At 38.5% G+C, this 20890-nt stretch overlaps 2 protein-coding genes across 2 annotated transcripts in view; one reads left to right on the top strand and one right to left on the bottom strand.

Annotated features, from left to right (window-relative positions):
* The window catches only part of CHRM5 (cholinergic receptor muscarinic 5), an 82013-nt gene extending 77155 nt beyond the window's left edge, over positions 1-4858 (bottom strand). Inside the window, exon 1 of the mRNA XM_061157647.1 lies at positions 4250-4858. The gene's annotated coding sequence lies outside the window, so the exon portion shown is untranslated. The remainder of the gene's footprint in view (positions 1-4249) is intronic.
* AVEN (apoptosis and caspase activation inhibitor) overlaps positions 1-20890 on the top strand; it is a 196716-nt gene that overhangs the window by 63575 nt on the left and 112251 nt on the right. The window lies entirely within an intron of this gene.

Genomic DNA, 20890 nt, shown 5'->3' with positions numbered 1-20890 from the left:
GATGGTTGGATGGCATCACCGACTCGATGGACATGAGTTTGAGTAAGCTCCGGGAGTTGGTGATGGATAGGGAAGCTTGGCATGTGCAGTCCATGGGGTCACAAAGAGTTGGACATGACTGAGCAACTGAACTGCAACACATATCTGTATATATATATAAAGATAACTGAACTGGAAGCTGGCTTTGACCTTTGCTACTCGAAGAGCATGTTACTCAATGCTACATTCCTACAGTGATACTTAGTAAATAGGAAGCCCACATGTTCTGACAATGAAAACAGTGTGACATCACACTGTGAGTCTACAAAAGTGGTTATATTTAATCTGGATTATCAAGCTATTTCACTAATACCTTGAATATCATATGAAAAGTGGAGGATGACAGAATCTTCAAACAACTGTTGAATAACATAGTGGTAGTAATTAACCAGTACACGGGACTGGAAGATTGCTTTAGGAATTCTCTAACACAGCGTCATTTTAAGCAACCCAAGTAACTATAGACGTGTCTTCAGGTTGGCCTCTAGGAATTCATGTAGTTGTTTTTTGCACACAATCGTTACATTGACTCTGTGTTTAGGAGGCTAAGTGATATTTTGAATTACTTCTACTGCAACTAATCAAAGGATAAACTGCACATGTGTTCACTGTGGAAGGATTGGTGGTTCTGTCCTCTCCTTTGCAGCTAAAACTGCATAAAAGATAAAAAAAGGAGAGATGGTCTGTGTAAGTGTTTACATGTATATAAGAGGGGCACTCATTTTGTCTCCTTTGTCGAACTCTAACTCCCAAATTACTTTTATAATTTTTTTGCAAATTTGTGTTGAAGACTTTATAGAACACAGTAGCTTTGTTTCCCTGTTTTATGAATTCATGTTTTCTTAAAAGGATTTCGCCAGCTTCCTTCTCACACCTCCATGTCCCAGTACCGTGTATGTGCCTAACACTAATTAATTTTGTCACCAGATCATTTTATAACCTACATTTAGGGGCTCTTTCTCATTCAGAGAGATTCTTTCCCATTTCGAGTGTATTGATAATTTTTGCCATTTCCTGAGCGGTGTCCGTATCTATTTGAACCAGGGTGGGGTTGGGTGTCCATCCCTCCCTCTCCTGGTCCCTCTTTATTGCCTGGTTGCTTGCTGGTACTTCCTCCTCCCCTTTTATCATCATCTGTGAATTTTTATTAACATGATGTTAACTCCTTCTTTGAATTTTTAATGAAATAAACTGTGAAATGGAACTTTTATCTTTAATGGTTGATACTGTAAAAGTGACCCATGCAGGGCAAGCCTCTTTGCCTCATTCAGCTCCTGCCACGCGTCTCTGTCGAGTCTCTGAGACGGGACTTGAAATGATAGTGCTCACATCTCTTGCAGCTTATTTACACTGAAAGGATATAATCATTGGTTTGCTATCAAAGCCACTTCCCCAGCTCAGATTGTGATGCCACAAACCAAAGATGATTCTCTCTCAGCAGGAAGAAGCTGGAGAGGAGATGAATCTCCATGATGAACCATCAGCCTAATTCAAATTTGGTCATTTCATGAAGAAAAATTAACCATGATAAGGAAGAAAGATACCAGCTAGTTGAAATACCCTGTTGAATTAAGCTTGAAAAACTTTTCCATGATACTGGAATGAGGGAAATTCTTTTACAAATTCTAAGGAAAAATTGGGGAGTTATAAAAATATAGATATCAGTAAATATTTATTGAATTAAAAATATTATGTAGTACCAGTCCCTTTGCATTAAATGTTAACACTCCAAAATGACTTACAGGAATATTTCTAATTTTCTGTGCAAAATTATGCGGCTTGTATTTCAGACAAAGATAACATACCTAAAAAAAGTCAGCAAAGACACTAAATGGATGTACTTTATTTTGACCTATATACTTACTTTTATACTTTCATGGTTTAAATAAAAAGTGTAGCCTTTGGGTGATTTAGAAAGAGCAGAAGCTAAAAAAGCGGTGATAAATATCATTGCAAGGATATGCTAGCCAAGATATTTGCTCTATTTCTATGAAAGAATCCATTAATACACAATAATATTACTTTTATAATATAATACTTTTATAGCATATGAGCATAAAGGCATCCTAAACTACAGAAACAGTCATTGAATACTTCCCAAGCATGTTCAAAAATCTATTCAATTATTAAATCTATCAACACACAACACAAAAAGTCCCATAAACAAATGAAATCTTTAGGTATCAAACCAAATCTTCTAGCATAAAATCTCTTATCTGTTTGTACCATGGGATGCTAAAGTTGAAGCAATTTTCACTTGAATCATTTGATAAATGATGTGTTAAAAATTAGCTAATGGTTTTATTCTTTACCTTTTCATGTAAAATGAAGAAGAAACTATATATTGGAATAATTTGAAATAAATTGTTCTTTGAAATGAGGTTTTTGAAAGCTGTTATTTAAAACTCAATAATCACTATTCAGAATGAATTATAGAGAAATATTGATTTAGATGGGAAAAAAAGTGAGGCTTCATTGGGACTGATGCTAACCAGTCCAGCTAAAGGGGAGGGGGTTTGTCTTTCCATTTTCTTTAGAAGATAAACCATAGAAACAGCCCCTAGACTGGTGAGACCTGGGTTTCTTTGTACCTTCGAGAGGAAATAAAATGCAGAAGACTTGAGGAATGGAATTCTGTACTCTCCTCAGTTCTATTTATTGAAAGCAAGTTGTTTGAGCCTAATATTGTTACTCTCCTGTTTTCTCTTAAGTTAATTAAGCAATTCTTTAATTGAGTTAAAATATTTTTTTAAACTTAAAAATATATGCATATTTTCAAAGCATGTCAGTTTACAAAATATAATGAGGAAAAAGAAAATAATGCTTAAGGGTTCAGGTGCATCTCAGTGTAGTTAGAAAACAATACTTTAATTCTTTGTCAGTTAGGGTTGATGTGCAAAGTAAGCATTTTGAAATTTTTAAGTAAACATTCTTCTCAGCAATGAATTGGTACACTACACTATTATGCTTGTATCTGAATTGCTGCTTTCCATTACTGGAAAATGATGGGTGGATTTCTGTAATGAATACCAATGCAAAAGACTTAGGATATTTAAGTTTATTTATAGACTGTCTTGAAAAGAGTGATGGGTCATGTAATTTACTCTATCAACTAAAATTTTAAATAAGGAAAGAATTCAGTGACGTGGAATAATTTCACATTTGACTGTACTAGGCAAGTACTGAATAATTACTTTAGATAAATTTCCTTATATATCAGAAGATCTCTTTAGTTGCTTTTATTGTTTCTCTTCTGTCTCCTAATAGAAGGAGCATATTATTTATAGGGCTTCTTTATGAAAAGATTAAACTTTGAACTTTTCCTACTGAAGTTAATATGGTTGAACTTTTGCTAAAAATCTAAGGAACTTAAATTCTGACAAACCCTTTTCTTTTTTAAAACATAAGACAAAAAAAAATATAAGACAGTCTAAAAGTCTCATTATGGAGTGATTTCTAGGAAATTTCTAAAAGGCACTGTACCTTTTAAAATTCTTTGGTTTTAGTTCTTTGTATTGTACAGTTTGGGCCATTTGATCTGAGTTAAAGCTTTTGAGGTATTAAGATATCAGACATTTTTTTTTGCTCTGTTGTTAAAAAGGTCTTCATTTATAAATGTTATGAAAATATGCCCAGAACCTTAGGATATTCTACTGAAGTGCTATACCTTAGTTTACTAGAGATTGTTTTTCTTGAGTGTGAATGAGGATGACATCACAGATGTGTGTGGGGGGGGTGGTTTTTTGGCTAATGATAAAAATCAGTCATTGAGCTTTGTTCCTTTGCTTCAGTAGAAATGACTTTAAAAACACAGTTTTCTTTGTTCTACCAAGTGCCCTGGGAAACAAGGTACATTTGAGTATGTTTGGTAAACGTGATTTGGAATGTCTCTTGTGCCCCGTGTAGGGCTTTCTTCAGGCATTTTTTTTCAAGCTGTTAAATATACCAAAACTGGGCTTTTAAAAATGAAGACAAAGATGGGACAAATTATTGAAAAAAAAAATGAATGGAATTTTGGAGTATTTTCTTACCTAGTTATGGATGATTAGTTTATGCAGCATAAGTAAAAACAAGCGTTTACCTCACAAGGCTTAAACGTGCACAGAGCTTAAGAGAGGATCACATGGATTTCAAATCTACTGGCTCATTCAGCAGCAGCTTTGCTTTCTGTGGTTGAGACCCAGAGTAATGTTATAAAATTAAATCTTACCTGGCAGTGGTTTGCTTGAAGCTCAGTCATTTGAACTCTGGCTGAAAATAGTAAGGCTCCGATACCTGAAATGCCTTCTCTACTTCCTTTCGTGTTTTCTTTTACCACCGCGTTTTCTTTCCTGCCAAGTCTCTGTATCTGTATTCCTGGTAATCCTCTAAGCACTAGTTAGGATGGCATGCAGTAGATGAAGATTTCTTCTGGATAGGATGATAGAACCAGAAGGGTGAATTTTGCCTTTCTCTGATAACAGCCTTCGGTCTGACCACAGACAACTTGAGTGTTCAGAACTTATTAAAAATTCATTGGCTGTTTCATCAATTGAAAAATCTTGAGCCTTTCTATACACATTTTACCTCCTGCAAAAGTTCTGTTCATATTTCAGAATTACACATGCTCCCGAATCAAGTTGCCTTAAAAAAAATTGTCTGGATCAGAAACATGGATGGTGTTCTCTTGCATTTTCTTGCTTTCCATGTTTTTCCCTTTATCAACTTTTCAGTCCATGAGCTTCCTTTCTGCAGAGGATGGAGGGATTTCTTCTGTTCTTCTCGCGTTTCTGTAACACACAGTTCTGGTCCACTGTTCTGGGAGTAGTGAGGGAAAAATCCGAAGGGAGGTACGGCTTTATCATCATCTCCGGACAGTGAGCACGCTTGGCATGAATGAAGAGCTGATATGAGCTATTCAAACCAGACAGCGAACTGATGGGCTGACGCTTTCATACATAATAAACCCATTAATTACTTCTCCTGATGGACAGCAGTATGCCCGGAAAGGAAAGAAGGAAGGAGCAGAGGATCACATTCGGTTGAATAGGTGCTGTCTGTCTGAGCAGCTTGTCGCTGAGAAGTGAATCCAGGAAGAGCTGCAGCTTTGGAATGTGATCAGGTAGAGTGGGCAAGAGTTGTTTTGACAGACAGTCAAGTGACGTATTTTGGGAGGAAAAAGAGAGCTGAGCACAAAGGTAGCTGGAATAAGTCTCCAAAATGCTTTTGAAAATGTTCATTTTTCTCTATTAGTCCTTTTGGCTGGAAGAAAGTTATCTGTGTTTTACCTCTGCATTATTTGCAGGGATTTTTGCTGAGCTATTTACACATGATATAGCTTTCCCTAAAGAAGGAAAATAATTTTTAAAGAGTCTTTGAGACAGAAAAGTATATTGTGAGTTTAAAAAAATTATAGCAGTAAAAAGGCTGCTTTTTGTGAAAGATGTGTAAAAAAAAAAAAAAAATTGTCAGCTGTATTCAGACATAAATACAAGGGAAAGCAGAGAAAAAGCTGCTTTTTAAAACATATTTTTATGTTTTTACATATGTTTTAGGCACATGCGTTTGGTTGCTTTAGAATAAAGCATCACTTGACATAAAAATTTATTAGAGTTTTCCTTTTAAGATGCTCTTAAGTTAGATGGAATTTTGAGTAGTTGTATAAATTAATAGACCTAAAATGTCAATTTCATAATTTTTACTTCATTTTTAACATATCACAAGATTTTTTTTTTTTCCCCTACTCGTTCATAGAGTCCCTTTAGAGTTTCTGGGCAATGGGATGCTTTCAAATATTTTTAAAAAGTATTATGAAAATTTGAACTTATAGAAAACTATGAAAAATAATCTATGAACTTCCATAAGCCTACCACCCAGATTCAATAATTATGAAGATTTTTTTTTTTGCCACATTAACACAGTGTGGGGGAGGAGATGGTAGGATACACTGAGAGAGTAGTGTTGACATATATACACCACCATGTGTGAAATAAATAACTATTGGGAGGCTGCTGCAAAGCCCAGGGAGCTCAGCTCGGTGATAACCCAGGGGGTGGGATGGGGAGTGTGGGAGAGGGAGGCTAAGAGAGAGGTAGATATGTGTACATTCAGCTGATTCATGTTGTTGGACAGCAGAAACTAACACAATGTTTAAAGCAATTACAGTCCAGGTTAAAAAAAAAAAAAAAGATTTTTGCCACATTAGCTTTGTTTAGCTTTTTTCTTTTTCTCAGCTGAGGTATTTTTAAGTAAATCTCATTTCATCCCTGTGTACTTTAGTATATGTAAGTTTTATATGCATGACACCTGCCAACTAGTTTATTTCAGGTCTGTTCTTTCTTGGCCACTCATTTTATGATCCAGTATCTCTCATTCATTTGTCAGGAAATTCTTTCTTATATCTAACCCAAGTCCATGCTGGTAACGTAAGGTTGTCTCCCTCAGTTTTGTCTTCAGAAAAGGCAAAAGATACAGTTTATGGACATTTTTCACTTTGGTACTTTCCATAAACAGTAGGTATATTTTTAAAGCATGAATGCTTTCTCACATGACCACTGTGCCATTATCATACTTAATAATAATTAACAATAATTAGCAAAGGAGTACTTGTTAATAATTGTTTGGGGTCATATAATATCCAGTGCCAAAGAATTGGTACTTTCCACCTGTGGTGCTAGGGAAGACTCTTTTTTTTTTTTTTTTTTTCCATTTATTTTTATTAGTTGGAGGCTAATTACTTTACAATATTGTAGTGGGTTTTGCCATACATTGACATGAATCAGCCATGGATTTCCATGTATTTCCCATCCCGATCCCCCCTCCCACCTCCCTCCCTACTCCATCCCTCTGGGTCTTCCCGGTGCACCAGCCCCGAGCACTTGTCTCATGCATCCAACCTGGGCTGGCAATCTGTTTCACCCTAGATAATATACATGTTTCGATGCTGTTCTCTCAAAACATCCCACCCTCGCCTTCTCCCACAGAGTCCAAAAGTCTGTTCTGTACATCTGTGTCTCTTTTCTGCCCTGCATATAGCATTATTGTTACCATCTTTCTAAATTCCATATATATGTGTTAGTATGCTGTAATGTTCTTTATCTTTCTGGCTTACTTCACTTTGTATAAACTTCACTCCAGTTTCATCCATCTCATTAGAACTGATTCAAATGAATTCTTTTTAATGGCTGAGTAATATTCCATGGTGTATATGTACCACAGCTTTGGGGAAGACTCTTGAGAGTCCTTTGGACTGCAAGGAGATCAAACCTGTCAATCCTAAATGAAATCAACCCTGAATATTCATCGGAAGGACTGATGCTGAAGCTCCAATACTTTGGCCACCTGATGCAAAGAGCCTACTCATTGGGAAAGACCCTGATGCTGGGAAGTACTGAAGGAGGGAGGAGAAGGGGATGACAGAGGTTGAGATGGTTGGATGACATCACCGACTCAATGGACATGAGTTTGAGCAAACTCGGGAAGATAGTGAAGGACAGGGAAGCCTGGTGTGCTGAGTCTATGGGGTTGCAAAGAGTCAGACATGACTTACCGACTGAACAACAACAATATTCAGCCTGTTTAAAACTTCTCATGTCTCAGAAACTGTCTCTTTCCATAGATTCTTTAATTTTTTTAAATTAGGATCTAGATATAGCCCACACATTATATTTAGTTGTTAAGCATTAGAATTTTAAACACTGTCTTAGATGATCACATATGAGAAGGAGATAAAATTTAGTTTTATTGTAATGTTCTAGACACATTCATAATATGAATATCCATAGAAGAGAACATGTTTCTTCAATAGTTTTCCATCTAACATTATTCATGATACTAAAAAAAGGAATATAATTTTGTATGGTAATGATTAGCCATTGGTTAAGTTCATTGCTTTCTGTAAGTTTTGGTTTTGACTTGTTCTGGAGTATGTAGTTCAGGATTCTGCCCAAGCTATGGACCCTACCTTTGGGGCTGGGCATTTTCAGTCAAGTGCATTCCAGTTACTTTTGCTTCATTGCTGAGAAAGACCATCTTGCTTGTTTACTTTGTCAAACACAATAGAACATTGCTCTAATAAACACTCCAATTTAAAGCCATTGATTATTGAGCCACTTTCAGCAATTAAATGTGTCTTAAAGTTCTGTGATGATCTAAAAAGACAGACGTCACTGTGTGCATGTGGACAAATGACTGTAATACTGGATAATTATATCCATAAGATAATATAATTTTGCCAATTGTATAATTGTTTCCCAGTAATACCTTTTTTCCTATGAATTTTTATTTTCCAATTAGATTGAACTCCCAGTTCCTTTCTGAAAAAGCAGAGCATTTGGCTGCCTATTTAACTTTTCTAGGAGTACAATAATATGAGGTCGTCAAATAACTTGTGTGCTGCATTCTTTGCTGTTGAGATTTTTTTCTTCATTTTTCATCCAGATTCTTTGTCTCCCTCTCCATCTTCCTGGTTGGCTGGATAAATGAGAATGGGAAGGTGAAATATGGGGAGCCATTAAAAGAGCATGGGTGGAAATTATACCCGGATTCAGAGCCAGTGTAAGGACCATGCTCCCATGTCTCTGGAGGGCTGTAGAGCTCTGCTCTCCCAAAGTGTCCACAGGGGTGCACCCCAGCTGTATCTCCTGTCACGTGACTGTTTGGTCACTTTGTGTACATTTCTTCATGTTCTGAAATTGTACCTTGTCCCTTAAATCTTGCTGGACAAGGAGTATATGTGTTTATTACCTACATATGTGAAAGCTTGGTAAGTAGTTAATGACTATGACCATTTTATGTACATAAACTGAATAGAAACATGGGCCAAAAACTTCTGCTTTTTTGTAGGATGGACTTTCTGCTTCGAAGTAAGGCTTTGTCTCTGTGAATACTATTGTTCAAAGATATCATGGGTGGAGCAGTTGGTTGGGTGTATGGCTTATTCTCCCCACCCTCACAGGAAGTGGAGGGAAAGTCTCAGGGACTTTTATGTTCTCTTTGATGCACATGATAAAGCTCAGTTTTCCTTTGTTCAGACATTTCAACTCCCATCTCGCAACTCCCTTTATTCTCTAAATTTAAGTTAATCTAAACTTACCCATTTCTACTATAAAACTGAGTAAAGAACTTCAGATGTTTCCTGGTCTTTATGGATTTATAAAAGAGTTTCATGTATAGTAAGATAAATGATTTTTCCCCACAAAGTTCTTTCTTACAAGAATGTTTGGTCCATACCAAGAAGTATGCTCACAGCTGTTTTTGAGTCTTTGCAAAATTAAAACTGCTTTTATAAAGAAAAAGTAAAAGATAACCCCTTCTTTATGTTCTCCAGTCCTTAGATGTGTTTCAGAACTTCTTCTGTGGCAACTACTTATTTTTAGGGCATTTAAAATACCTGTAATCTCAGTTGAATGTGATTATTTTCAGTTAATAAAGCAAAAAGTTGCATTTTTAAGAGTGTTCTGGATTCCCACAAGTTCTTTCTAAAATAAATATCCTTTTTTTTCCCCCCAGTTGCTCTTATTAAAAACATCAAATCTTTGTTGGCCTACTTGGGTCATTCCATATCACTTTCACCCATTAATTGTAAAAATTAACAAATGTTTGATTCCTTCCTAGTTACACAATACAACTCTATACTCTTTGTATGTATAATACATCTACTTTGTGTAGCTTTGGAGCAGGCTGTTATCAATCCTGTTTTACAAAGGATGAAACTGAGATACAGAGAAGTTAAGTAACTTGCTCAATTTGACACAGCGGGTAATATGTTGAACTGTGGTATGAACCCAGTAAGATGCCCTACTCAGAGCTGGGGGAGTGTGTAATTTCCTTGATTCTGTCTCGCTGCAGCAAAGATTTGAAACGGCGGACCGGTGTTACAGCTCCGTTTTATTTGGCACGCAGAGGAAAATACATCCTCGAGGTGTGAAGGAGGGCTGACCCAAAGGAAGAGCAGGGTTCCATTTTGTCTCCTCTTTTTATGTGTTTTTTTCTCCTCCCCTGAGCCTGCCCTATGTAAATCGGGCTAGCCAGGAGGGCTGTTTGTTTCACCTGAGGTTCTCACTCTGGTCCTCAGATTTTCTTTTGCTCCATTTTCGCGGGCTTTTCGTTTCCTTGTCTTTTAGCCACCACAATCTGTTCTAACTACCTAACATGAGGAAAACGGTAGTGGAGCCTTTTTCTTTATGTGTGAGACTCCGAGTATAATTCTGAGAGAGGTGCCTCTCCAGCGTAACCAACACTCTCAAAGTGAGGTTTGCAGTGTCTCTGAGATCCCAGACGATCCGGCAGATGACCCTGAGAGCTGCACTGTCGTTGAGAGGAGGACAGAGAATTTAATGTAGAAGGAATGCTTCCTTTCTAGCTTCCATGCTTAGCATTTTTAAAGGGGTGATTTTTTTTTTTTTCTTTCTAAAATTACTCATTTTATTCTTTTATAGGCTCTCAAATAGTAGTATGTTTCAGAATACCAGTCATTCATGTTTAATTAAAAATTTTTAAACAGTGTTGTGCTATGAGGAGATATGAACTACACTTGTCCTTTACAATAAAATTGATAGGCAACAGTCCTTCACATATATCACATTCAGATAAAACTGATTGAAATTTTATATTCTTTGGATTAGTTTTTTGTTTCACTTTTAAACTTCTTTAGTTTATTACCATAGCACGCACTTGTTTCTCTTTATTTTGGGCTTAACCTGTGTGCTGGCATTTGACCTTTTCCATCCAATCTGCCCTTCAGATTTGAGTTCTGCAGATGACCACTAGGGGCCTGCAGAACTAGAGGTTCTGCAGGTGACCTGCAGACGACCACTAGAGGTCTCCAGACCACACTTCAGAAAGCTGGTTTTACCAGGCTCACCCCAGTGTAGGGGGTAGATACGTTCCTGGGGATGTCATTTACTAGTATTTCTCATTAAATATTAAGTGCTTCTCATGTTCCAGGTCCCAGACTAGGCTATGTCCTGGGGTAGATTAAAACAAACCAAAAAAGGTAAGGCCTCTGCCCTTAAGAACCCTGCAGCCTAGTAGTGACACTAACGTGAGCGCATGGTCACAAAACTAATGTTAGGCACGGCCACATCATATCCTTTTTATTGTGGTTTAGTTGCTAAGTTGGTCTGACTCTCTTGCCACTCCATGGACTGCAGCCCGCCAGGCTCCTCTGTCCATGGGATTTCCCAGGTAAGAATACTGCAGTGGGTTGCCATTTTCTTCTCCAGGGGATCTTCCCAAACCAGGGATTGAACCCATGTCTCCTGTATTGGCAGGCGGTTTCTTTGTTACTGAGTCACCAGGAAAGTCCATGTATTTTTAGATCCCAGGATCCTAGATCCCAGTTACTAGGGCCCTTCAGATTTCCAGGTTCATCAAAGCTCTGTGAATACTCTTAAACTCTGCAGCTCTTCATCTATTGTGAAATCACTTTTGCTTTCTCTGATAGTGAAAGCCCTGATAGTGCAGCTTTATCAGTCTGGCCGGGAACCATTCTCTGGGGCAAACCAGATTATTTGGATAGGCTCTGGTTTTGTTTTGTTTGTTTTTGATGCCCTTCTCATTGACTCTAGGCATCTAGTCTTTAGAGAATCACTTCAGATAGGAGTCCGCCTCCCCAGTTTCAGGGAACAAGGTAATCCCCCCAGTTCAGGATCTTCCATTTCCATTTTGCTTTATACTATAGACATTTTTTAAGGAAGGATCTGTGTCCCACTTGCATTTCTTGTATGTTAGGGGTGCTTTCCTAGTTTCGTGCTTATAGGCTTATTCTGAGTGATCCATGAAGAGTACACAGAATGGCCCCTGCCACATAGATTGGAAATGCTCAATAAACACCAGCAGTTATTGTGATTATGGGGCTTAATTTAATTTTTGTATTGGAAGAACTTCAGAGATAGTTTAATCACCTGTTTTACACAGTAAGTTATCGTGTTCTTTCAAATAGTCTGTTTAACTGGAGTTTTTATTTTCAGTGCTATCTATTCTGGAGTAGGAAGGCCAAAATTTTGATGCAGTCATTATCAGCTTAATGATTACTCTATTTCATAGGAGTTTTTATGTGGATAAATATTTTGAAGTAAATGGCAATTGTGAGTTTTAAAAGAAATTAAGGGTGAAATTTGGAAAGCATGAAAAATTTCTACGTAAACAGTGATGGTATAAAAAACCTGGCAATTTGTTAGTCTTTTGTCTGTATCAGAGGTTCCAGAGGGAATTCTGAAAATAATAGATTAGTAACTTTCTGGATGGTAGATCTATTTTTAAAAGTGTGGAATCGTTGAATACTTAGATGACCAATTGAAGAAAAGGTAGCTTGATTTTAGAAATAACTATATGGATGAGTAGAAACAGGGGGATTATATTTTAGATTTTAAAATATTTTTGACAAAGTTTATACCTTAAAATCTATTTAAAAAACCTTAGTAAATAGCTAAATATATAATTTTGCAGATGTTTAAGTGGATAGCCCAATTGTCTGAACTGGGGAGAGAATTGTATAGAGACAGACATCAGTTCTTGGAATGGAGAAGCTTTGGGAATCTTCTAGGAGTTGAGACAGGTTTCATGTAACATTTTAATAGATTATTTGAAACACAGAGAATATGAGAAAAGCCCCGAGATTAGGTAGTAGTATATAAAGCTATTAGAGATCAATTCTAGAGTGGAGCTCTATGAGTGAGAAATGGTAGATCCATTTTAGTGTGGGCATGAATAGGTGAAAATAATGCTGATAACAACTATATGATGATATGCCTGAAGATAAGTGGAGAGTTATAGGAAGGTTTTAAGCAGGGGCCTTCCATGATTTGCTGCGTTTTTAAAGATTTCTGAGTCCCATGTGACATGGTAAGAAATTAAGAGATCTGTAGCCTAGTAAGGAGATGATTGTGATGATCTAGGCAAAATATGTTGCTTGCTATCTTAGCTTGGGCTGCTGTAACAAAATGCCATAGATTGGTGTCTTTTTTTTTTAATTAAGTAAAAATTTATTAGAAATACTTAATCCAAGTTTAATAAATCTTCTGTAGTTCACAAGTATGTGTTATTGAAATAGAATTGATGTACAATGTTGTGTTGATTCCTGCTGTATAACAAAGTGATTCAGTTTTGTATACACACACACACACACACACACACATTCTTTTTAAGGATTCTTTTTCATTGTGATTTAGCACAGGGTATTGAATATAGTCTTGTCTGTCTGTTCTCCGTATGACAGTTTGCATCAACTGATCCCAAATTCCCGATCCATCGCTTCCTCAGCCTCTCTCCTTTCTGGCAGCCACAAGTTTGTTTTCTGTGTCTGTGAGTCTGTTTCTGTTCCATAGATAGGCTCCTTTGTATCATATGTAAGTGATATCATACGATACTTGTCTTTCTCTTTGACTGACTTCACTTAGTATGATCTCTAAGTCCAGGCATGTTGCTGCAAATGGCATTATTTCACTCTTTTTTTTTTTATGGCTGAGTATAATACTCTATTGTATATAGGTACCACATGTTCTTTATCCATTCAGATCCATTCAATGGACATTTAGATTTTCTCTATGCATGGACTAGTGTCTTAATCAACAGGCATTTGTTTCTCACTGTTTCAGAGACAGGAAAGTCCAAGTTTAAGATGCCAACATGGTCAGGTTCTGGTGGTGAGGGGCCTCTTTCCGACTTGCACATGGGTTCCTTCTTGCTGTATCCTCATATAGTCAAGAGAGGAATCTCTGTTGTCTCTTCTCACAAGAGCACTAATCCCTTCATGGGAGCATTACTCTTGTGACCTCCTCTGAACCTTATTACTCCCCAAAGGCCCCACAGCCTAGTGTCATCATCAGAGGATTAGGAATTCAACATACGGATTTGGGGACACATATTCAGTCCATCACAGTTCCTTAGACTTAGGTAGTAATAGTGGAAAAGAAAAGAAGTGGATAGATTAAAGAAATATCTTGGAATATGGAAGATAGAGCTTGCTGATGAATTGAGGAGGGATGGAGAGTGAAGTGATGGAGTTGTGAATGCTCAATAGTCTGGTTTGAGTAGCTGGATGGGGATGCCATTTGCTGAAACCAGGGAAGCTCCCTGGGGAGCAGCTTTGGGAAGAGGAAGATCAGAAGAGAAAATGTCGAACAGTCTAGGCTGTGGATCGGTGTTTTACCTTCTTAAATATTTAAATACCTTTTATGTGTGAGTCAACATACTCTTACATGTAATCTTTGTAAATAGGCCTTTTTCTCTATCTTAAATGATGACTTTTAACCTCACTTTTGATTTTTCTTGTCTCCACTATTTACATGTAATACATACTCATCATAACTTCTCTCCTTGCAGGTATTCCAGGGAGTTAGGAAAGAAATTGATATAGCAGTCCTTCTGTACAGGGTGTGGTTTGAAAAAGCCACTGTAGGAGAGAATATGCCCATGCATATTTCCATCCCCACCCTTACTTGGTTGAGAATAATTTTAAAAAAATCTTCTATGAATGAGTTTTGACTTGTCCAGATTTCTCTGTTTTTTGGTCTCTTGATCACCTTGGCTCATTGGCAGAAAGGGCCATCCTCAGATGATCCAGACACCTCATTTTCTAGATAAAAATGCTGCGCATCTGAGAGGTTGGCATTTACCCAAAGATGCAGATCTGGCAACTGGTTGAGGGTAGATGTGGTAGAGCAGTAGAACCTCAAGGATCGGAATCCCAGCCTATAGTTCTTTCCATGAGACATACCGTCTGCCTGTCAGCTCTCTCTCATAAGATGAATTCTCATGAGTAATAACAGAAGTGAAATATGCTCTATGAGAAATATGTTGGATAAAGTAAAAGCGTCTTCTGTAGAGATTTCATGTTTATAATTTGATAGGGTTGATATTTTAGTCTTTGAACAATTTAGCACCTAAAATATCTGAAGCAATCTAGGCTGGATAGGTAAAGGTCACTGAGGATAAACTGTTTCCAGGCAGCTGACACGGGGGGTCGGGGTGGGGCACAGAAACAAACAATGTGGTCCTTCGTGTGATAGTTACTAAAGTGGCTGTGGAATAGTCAGTAAAATGGGGCTTGCCTGCAAGAGACAGTTCTACCTGGAGAGATCAGGGAGGTTTTGGAGAGGAGGTGTGCTGGGGATAGATAATGGCTCAGTGTTCTTTGAACCCCTCCAGAAGAATCAGCTTTATGAAGCTCATTTTATTTTCCTTGTTTATCCTGAAACATTAACAAGAGGCTTCTTGTGTGCTAAGTGGAGAATTAGATTGAGATTATGTGCAAAAACATTTAAAATAATCGGAGTGGCAAAAATCTGGGACAGACGCACACATATTCTCTTCCTCTTTTTAACCCAAGTATTCTTGTTGCCATAACAACCTGATTATGGGAGTGCATTTGCTAGTATGGTTGAGGTTGTGTCAGCAGATCCATATAAGCTGCAGTTTTCAGGATTTTAAAATTCAATGTCATATTCACCGATGTGACATAAAATCCCATCCATCAGTTTTATGTTCCCATCTACTTGAGTACCCAGAAGTCATTCTCTTCCCCTCATGCTGACAGAGTCCACATATTCAGTGTCTCTAGGATTCTGCTGTTGTTTGTGAATGTTGTATTGCTCAAAAAATCCTCCATATCTGATCAAGTTCTCTTATTTCATAATAAGGGAATTGAAGATCTGAAGGGTTAAATGATATGCCTGAGGGCAAGTAATTCCACAAGGATTTAGTAGTTAATACACCACAGCAGGGCTTTCCTGGTAGCTCAGATGGTAAAGTGTCTGCCTACAATGCGGGAGACCCGGGGTCGATCTCTGGGTTGGGAAGATCCCCTGGAGAAGGAAATGGCAACCTACTCTAGTATTCTTGCCTGGAAAATCCCATGGACCAAGGAGCCTGGTAGGCTACAGTCCATGGGGTCGCCAAGAATTGGACACGACTGAGCGACTTCACTTCACTCACACCACACCAGTGATGGTATTGGAGTTGAAGAGGGATCTCCTTGATCTTTGGTTAAATCTCACGTTGATGTGCCTTTAATTTATTTAAATATGTGTCTGTCTGTGTATCTGATGTGTGTCCTTCCTCAAATAATAGCATTCTTTTGTCACACACTGCATTGTAGACATTTGTTTTATGTCTGTCCACTAGAGCTTCTCCAGGGCAGACCCCAGGCTTTACCCGCGTCTCCAGCATTTGCTGGGAGAGGCCAGCTCAGCTTCTTCCTTCTGGCTCTGACTCAAGTTTCCTTGGCTTCTGATCTTCTTTGTTGCCTGTTCCTTGTTCTCAAGCCTGATGTCCTGCTCCTGGTTTGTTGTAGTTTTGACTCCAAGCACTCTTCTTTCACTAGAGAGCGTGAGCGGAGGTCGGGGAAAGAGGAAGTGGGGGTGGGCCGGGGAAGGTCTTCTAGGCGGGAAAGGAAGCACAGGAGTAAAACTCAAGAAAGCGTGCTGCTTTGAGATCTGGTGCTTCCTCACAGTGCTCTCGGGACTGTGAGTGCTGGGTTAGAGAGAGATTGAGGGACCTGAAGGCAGACTCGTACTGGACTTTCTGCTAAGGAATTTACAATTTGTCTAGTAGGTAATAGAAACCCATTGAAAGGTCATAAGTGGTGATGTGATATAAGGAGATTGCCTTGAACTGCTGACTTGAAGACTGAAATGTTCCTGAGAAAAAGAGTGAGGCATAGATAGATACACATTCTCTGAAGGAGGAAAGGAAGCAAGTAATTTTGCCTGGGGTAAGAAGATAGGGAACTTTTACAAAAGTGATGATATTTTAGCTGGATTTTAACGGACAGCAAGGATTACACCAGGCAGGGAGGAGGGAGGGATGGCAGTTTAGAGATGGGAAGCAGCTTGAGTGAAGGATTTGGGAGCAAGAGCATGGTTGGCATTTTAGGACAATCTTGACTGCCAGGGTGGGTATGGTGTAAGGTCCAAGGGAGCCAGTGACTTGGGATAGGACTGTATATATTGGGCTGTTACTAAAAGTTTACTCAGTTCAGTTCAGTTGTTCAGTCATGTCCAACTCTTTGTGACCCCATGAACCGCAGCATGCCAGGCCTCCCTGTACATCACCAACTCCCGGAGTCCACTCAAACCCATGTCCATTGAGTCAGTGATGCCATCCAACCATCTCATCCTCTGTCATCCCCTTCTCCTCCTGCCCTCAATCTTTCCCAGCAACAGGGTCTTTGCAAATGAGTTAGCTCTTTGCATCAGGTGGCCAAAGTTTTGGAGTTTCAGCTTCAACATCAGTCCTTCCAATGAACACCCAGGACTGATCTCCTTTAGGATGGACTAGTTGGATCTCCTTGCAGTCCAAGGGACTCTCAAGAGTCTTTTCCAACATCACAGTTCAAAAGCATCAATTCTTCTGCACTCAGCTTTCTTTATAGTCCAACTCTCACATCCATACATGACCACTGGAAAAACCATAAGCTTGACTAGACAGACCTTTGTGGACAAAGTAATGTCTCTGCTTTTTAATATGCTATCCAGGTTGGTCATAACTTTCCTTCCAAGGAGCAAGCGTCTTTTAATTTCATGGCTGCAGTCACCATCTGCAGTGATTTTGGAGCCCAGAAAATAAAGTCAGTCATTGTTTCCACTGTCTCCCAATCTATTTCCCATGAGGTGATGGGACCAGATGCCATGATCTTAGTTTTCTGAATGTTGAGCTTTAAGCCAACTTTTTCACTCTCCTCTTTCACTTTCATCAAGAGGCTCTTTAGTTCTTTTTCACTTTCTGCCATAAGGGTGTGTTATCTGCATATCTGAAGTTATTGATATTTCTCCTGCCAATCTGGATTCCAGCTTGTGCTTCCTCCAGCCCAGCGTTTCTCATGATGTACTCTGCATATAAGTTAAATAAGCATGGTGACAATATACAGCCTCGACATACTCCTTTTCCTATTTGGAACCAGTCTGTTGTTCCATGTCCAGTTCTGACTGTTGCTTCCTGACCTGCATACAGGTTTCTCAAGAGGCAGGTCAGGTGGTCTGGTATTCCCATCTCTTTCAGAATTTTCCACAGTTTATTGTGATCCACACAGTCGAAGGCTTTGGCGTAGTCAATAAAGCAGAAATAGATGTTTTTCTAGAACTCTCTTGCTTTTTGGATGATCCAGTGGATGTTGGCAATTTGATCTCTGTTCCTCTGCCTTTTCTAAAACCAGCTTGAACATCTGGAAGTTCACAGTTCACGTATTGCTGAAGCCTGGCTTGGAGAATTTTGAGCATTACTTTACTAGCATATGAGATGAGTGTAATTGTGTGGTAGTTTGAGCATTCTTTGGCATTGCCTTTGTTTGGGATTGGAATGAAAGCTGACCTTTTTTGTACAGTTCTTCTGTGTATTCTTGCCACCTCTTCTTAATATCTTCTGCTTCTGTTAGGTCCCTACCATTCCTGTCCTTTATTGAGCCCATCTTTGCATGAAATGTTCCCTTGGTATCTCTAATTTTCTTGAAGAGATCTCTAGTCTTTCCCATTCTATTGTTTTCCTCTATTTCTTTGCACTGATCACTGAGGAAGGCTTTCTTATATCTCCTTGCTATTCTTTGGAACTCTGCATTCAAATGGGAATATCTTTCCTTTTCTCCTTTGCTTTTCGCTTCTCTTCTTTTCACAGCTATTTGTAAGGCCTTCTCAGACAGCCATTTTGCTTTTTTACATTTCTTTTCCATGGGGATGGTCCTGATCCCTGTCTCCTGTACAATCTCACAAACCTCCGTCCATAGTTCATTAGGCTCTCTATCAGATCTCGTCCCTTAAATCTATTTCTCACTTCTACTCTATAGTCATAAGGGATTTGATTTAGGTCATACCTGAATGATCTAGTGGTTTCCCCTACTTTCTTCAATTTAAGTCTGAATTTGGCAATGAGGAGTTCATGATCTGAGCCTCAGTTAGCTCCCAGTCTTGTTTTTGCTGACTGTATAGAGCTTCTCCATCTTTGGCTGCAAAGAATATAATCAGTTTGATTTCGGTGTTGACCATCTGGTGATGTCTGTGTGTAGGGTCGTCTCTTGTGTTGTTGAAAGAGGGTATTTGCTATGACGAGTGCAGTCTCTTGGCAGAACTCTATAAGCTAGCTTTGCCTTGCTTCATTCTGTACTCCAAGGCCAAATTTACCTGTTATTCCAGATGTTTCTTGACTTCCTACTTTTGCATTCCAGTCCCCTATAATGAAAAGGATATCTTTTTTGGGTGTTAGTTCTAGAAGGTCTTGTAGGTCTTCACAGAACCATTCAACTTCAGCTTCTTCAGCCTTACTGGTTGGGGTATGGACTTGGATTACTGTGATATTGAATGGTTTGCCTTGGAAACGAGCAGAGATCATTCTGTCGTTTTTGAGATTACATCCAAGTACTGCATTTTTACTAAAGTACTGCATAGTTTACTAAAGGTTACTAAAAGTTTTTGGTGTAGACTTTGTACTCGAGATAGATGAGAGCCATGGTCTTTGAAAAGGTAAGAAAAAGTCTTTAAAAAAGTAAGAAAGTGCCGAGCTGACACAGAGAAATAGTCCTGGTGATTTAGAGACTGAATCAGACAATGAGAGAGATAAGCTGTTTGGTTAGACCAGGTGAAACAATGAGGAGGTCTGCTGAATTGGGATGTTGGATGAGGGATTCTAAAAATGGATGAGGGGAGGCATTTCCGAGTACATTTACCAGAAGTGGTGATTGACTGCATAGAGCAAAGGAGGGGAAGCAGTAGAAGAGGAAGTTTTCTCATTCAGACTTCCAGGTGGATTATTTTGCCAGATGTCAAGCTGTAGAAAACAGGAGGTGGAGATAGATTTGGGTTAAAGATATTATTTAAGGAATTATATCCAAATTCTAAAAATTGAGGTATCATTTGCTTGTAAAATGCTTGGATCCTATGTGAACATTTACTTGTGTTTTGATAGTTATATGCACCTGTGTACTCACCCTTACTCACAAGATACAGAAGAGTGGCTCTCCACTTCAGGGAGCATCATAAAGACCTGGTTGACTTGTTAAAGCGTAGATGCTCCTGCTGGACCCACCCTCAGCTTCAGATTCAGTATGTCTGGGGCAGGGACTTAAGACCTTACATCCCTGACAATCCCCCAGTGCTATTGGTCCAGGGCCAGCACTTTGAAAATCACTGATAGAAAGTGTTACCATCCCTCCAGAGCGATCTCTCCTCCTCTTTCCTCAGGGAATCATGGCTTGTTTTCTTTTTTTTTAATTTTTATTTTATTTTTTTAATATATTGTAGTGGTTTTTGCCGTACATTGATGTGAATCAGTATGGCTTGTTTTCTATCATCATGATTAGTTTACCTTCTTTTTTGGATGGCATTCAAATGAAGGTACACAGAATGTACTGTTTTATGTCTGGCTGTTTTTCATATGTGTAATGATTTGAGAGTATCACCTGGGTTGTTGCATGTAGTTTATTCCTGTTCACTGCTGAGTAGTGTCCTATCATCTGAATACAGCACAGTTGGTTTATTGATTCTGTTCAGACACATTTGTTTTAGTCCCAGTATTGGGTTATCATGGATAAAATTTCTATGAACATTTACATGCAAGTCTCTTTGCAGTCACACATTTTCATTAATCTTGGGTAAATACCTAGGAGTAGAAATGCTGGGTCATAGGGTAGATATATGCTCAATTTTCTAAGAAACTGTCAGATCATTTTCCATAGTGGTTGTAGTATAACTAGTTGAACTGTGATTGACTGTTAATGAACTCTAGTGAGGTTACTAGATTTTTACTAGATTGAAGGGCTTTTGTCAAAGAAAAGGCTAGAGTGGATAGGGGAAATTTGGCAAAATCATCCTTCGGGGCATATACACAGTTAATCAACAATGATGCAACTCTCTCCAGATCCTGAGAGAATTTAAATTTGTACTTG

Source organism: Dama dama, chromosome 12 (genome assembly GCF_033118175.1).
Source record: "Dama dama isolate Ldn47 chromosome 12, ASM3311817v1, whole genome shotgun sequence".
Classification (NCBI taxonomy): Eukaryota; Metazoa; Chordata; class Mammalia; order Artiodactyla; family Cervidae; genus Dama; species Dama dama.
This window is presented reverse-complemented; position numbering and strand designations above follow the sequence as displayed.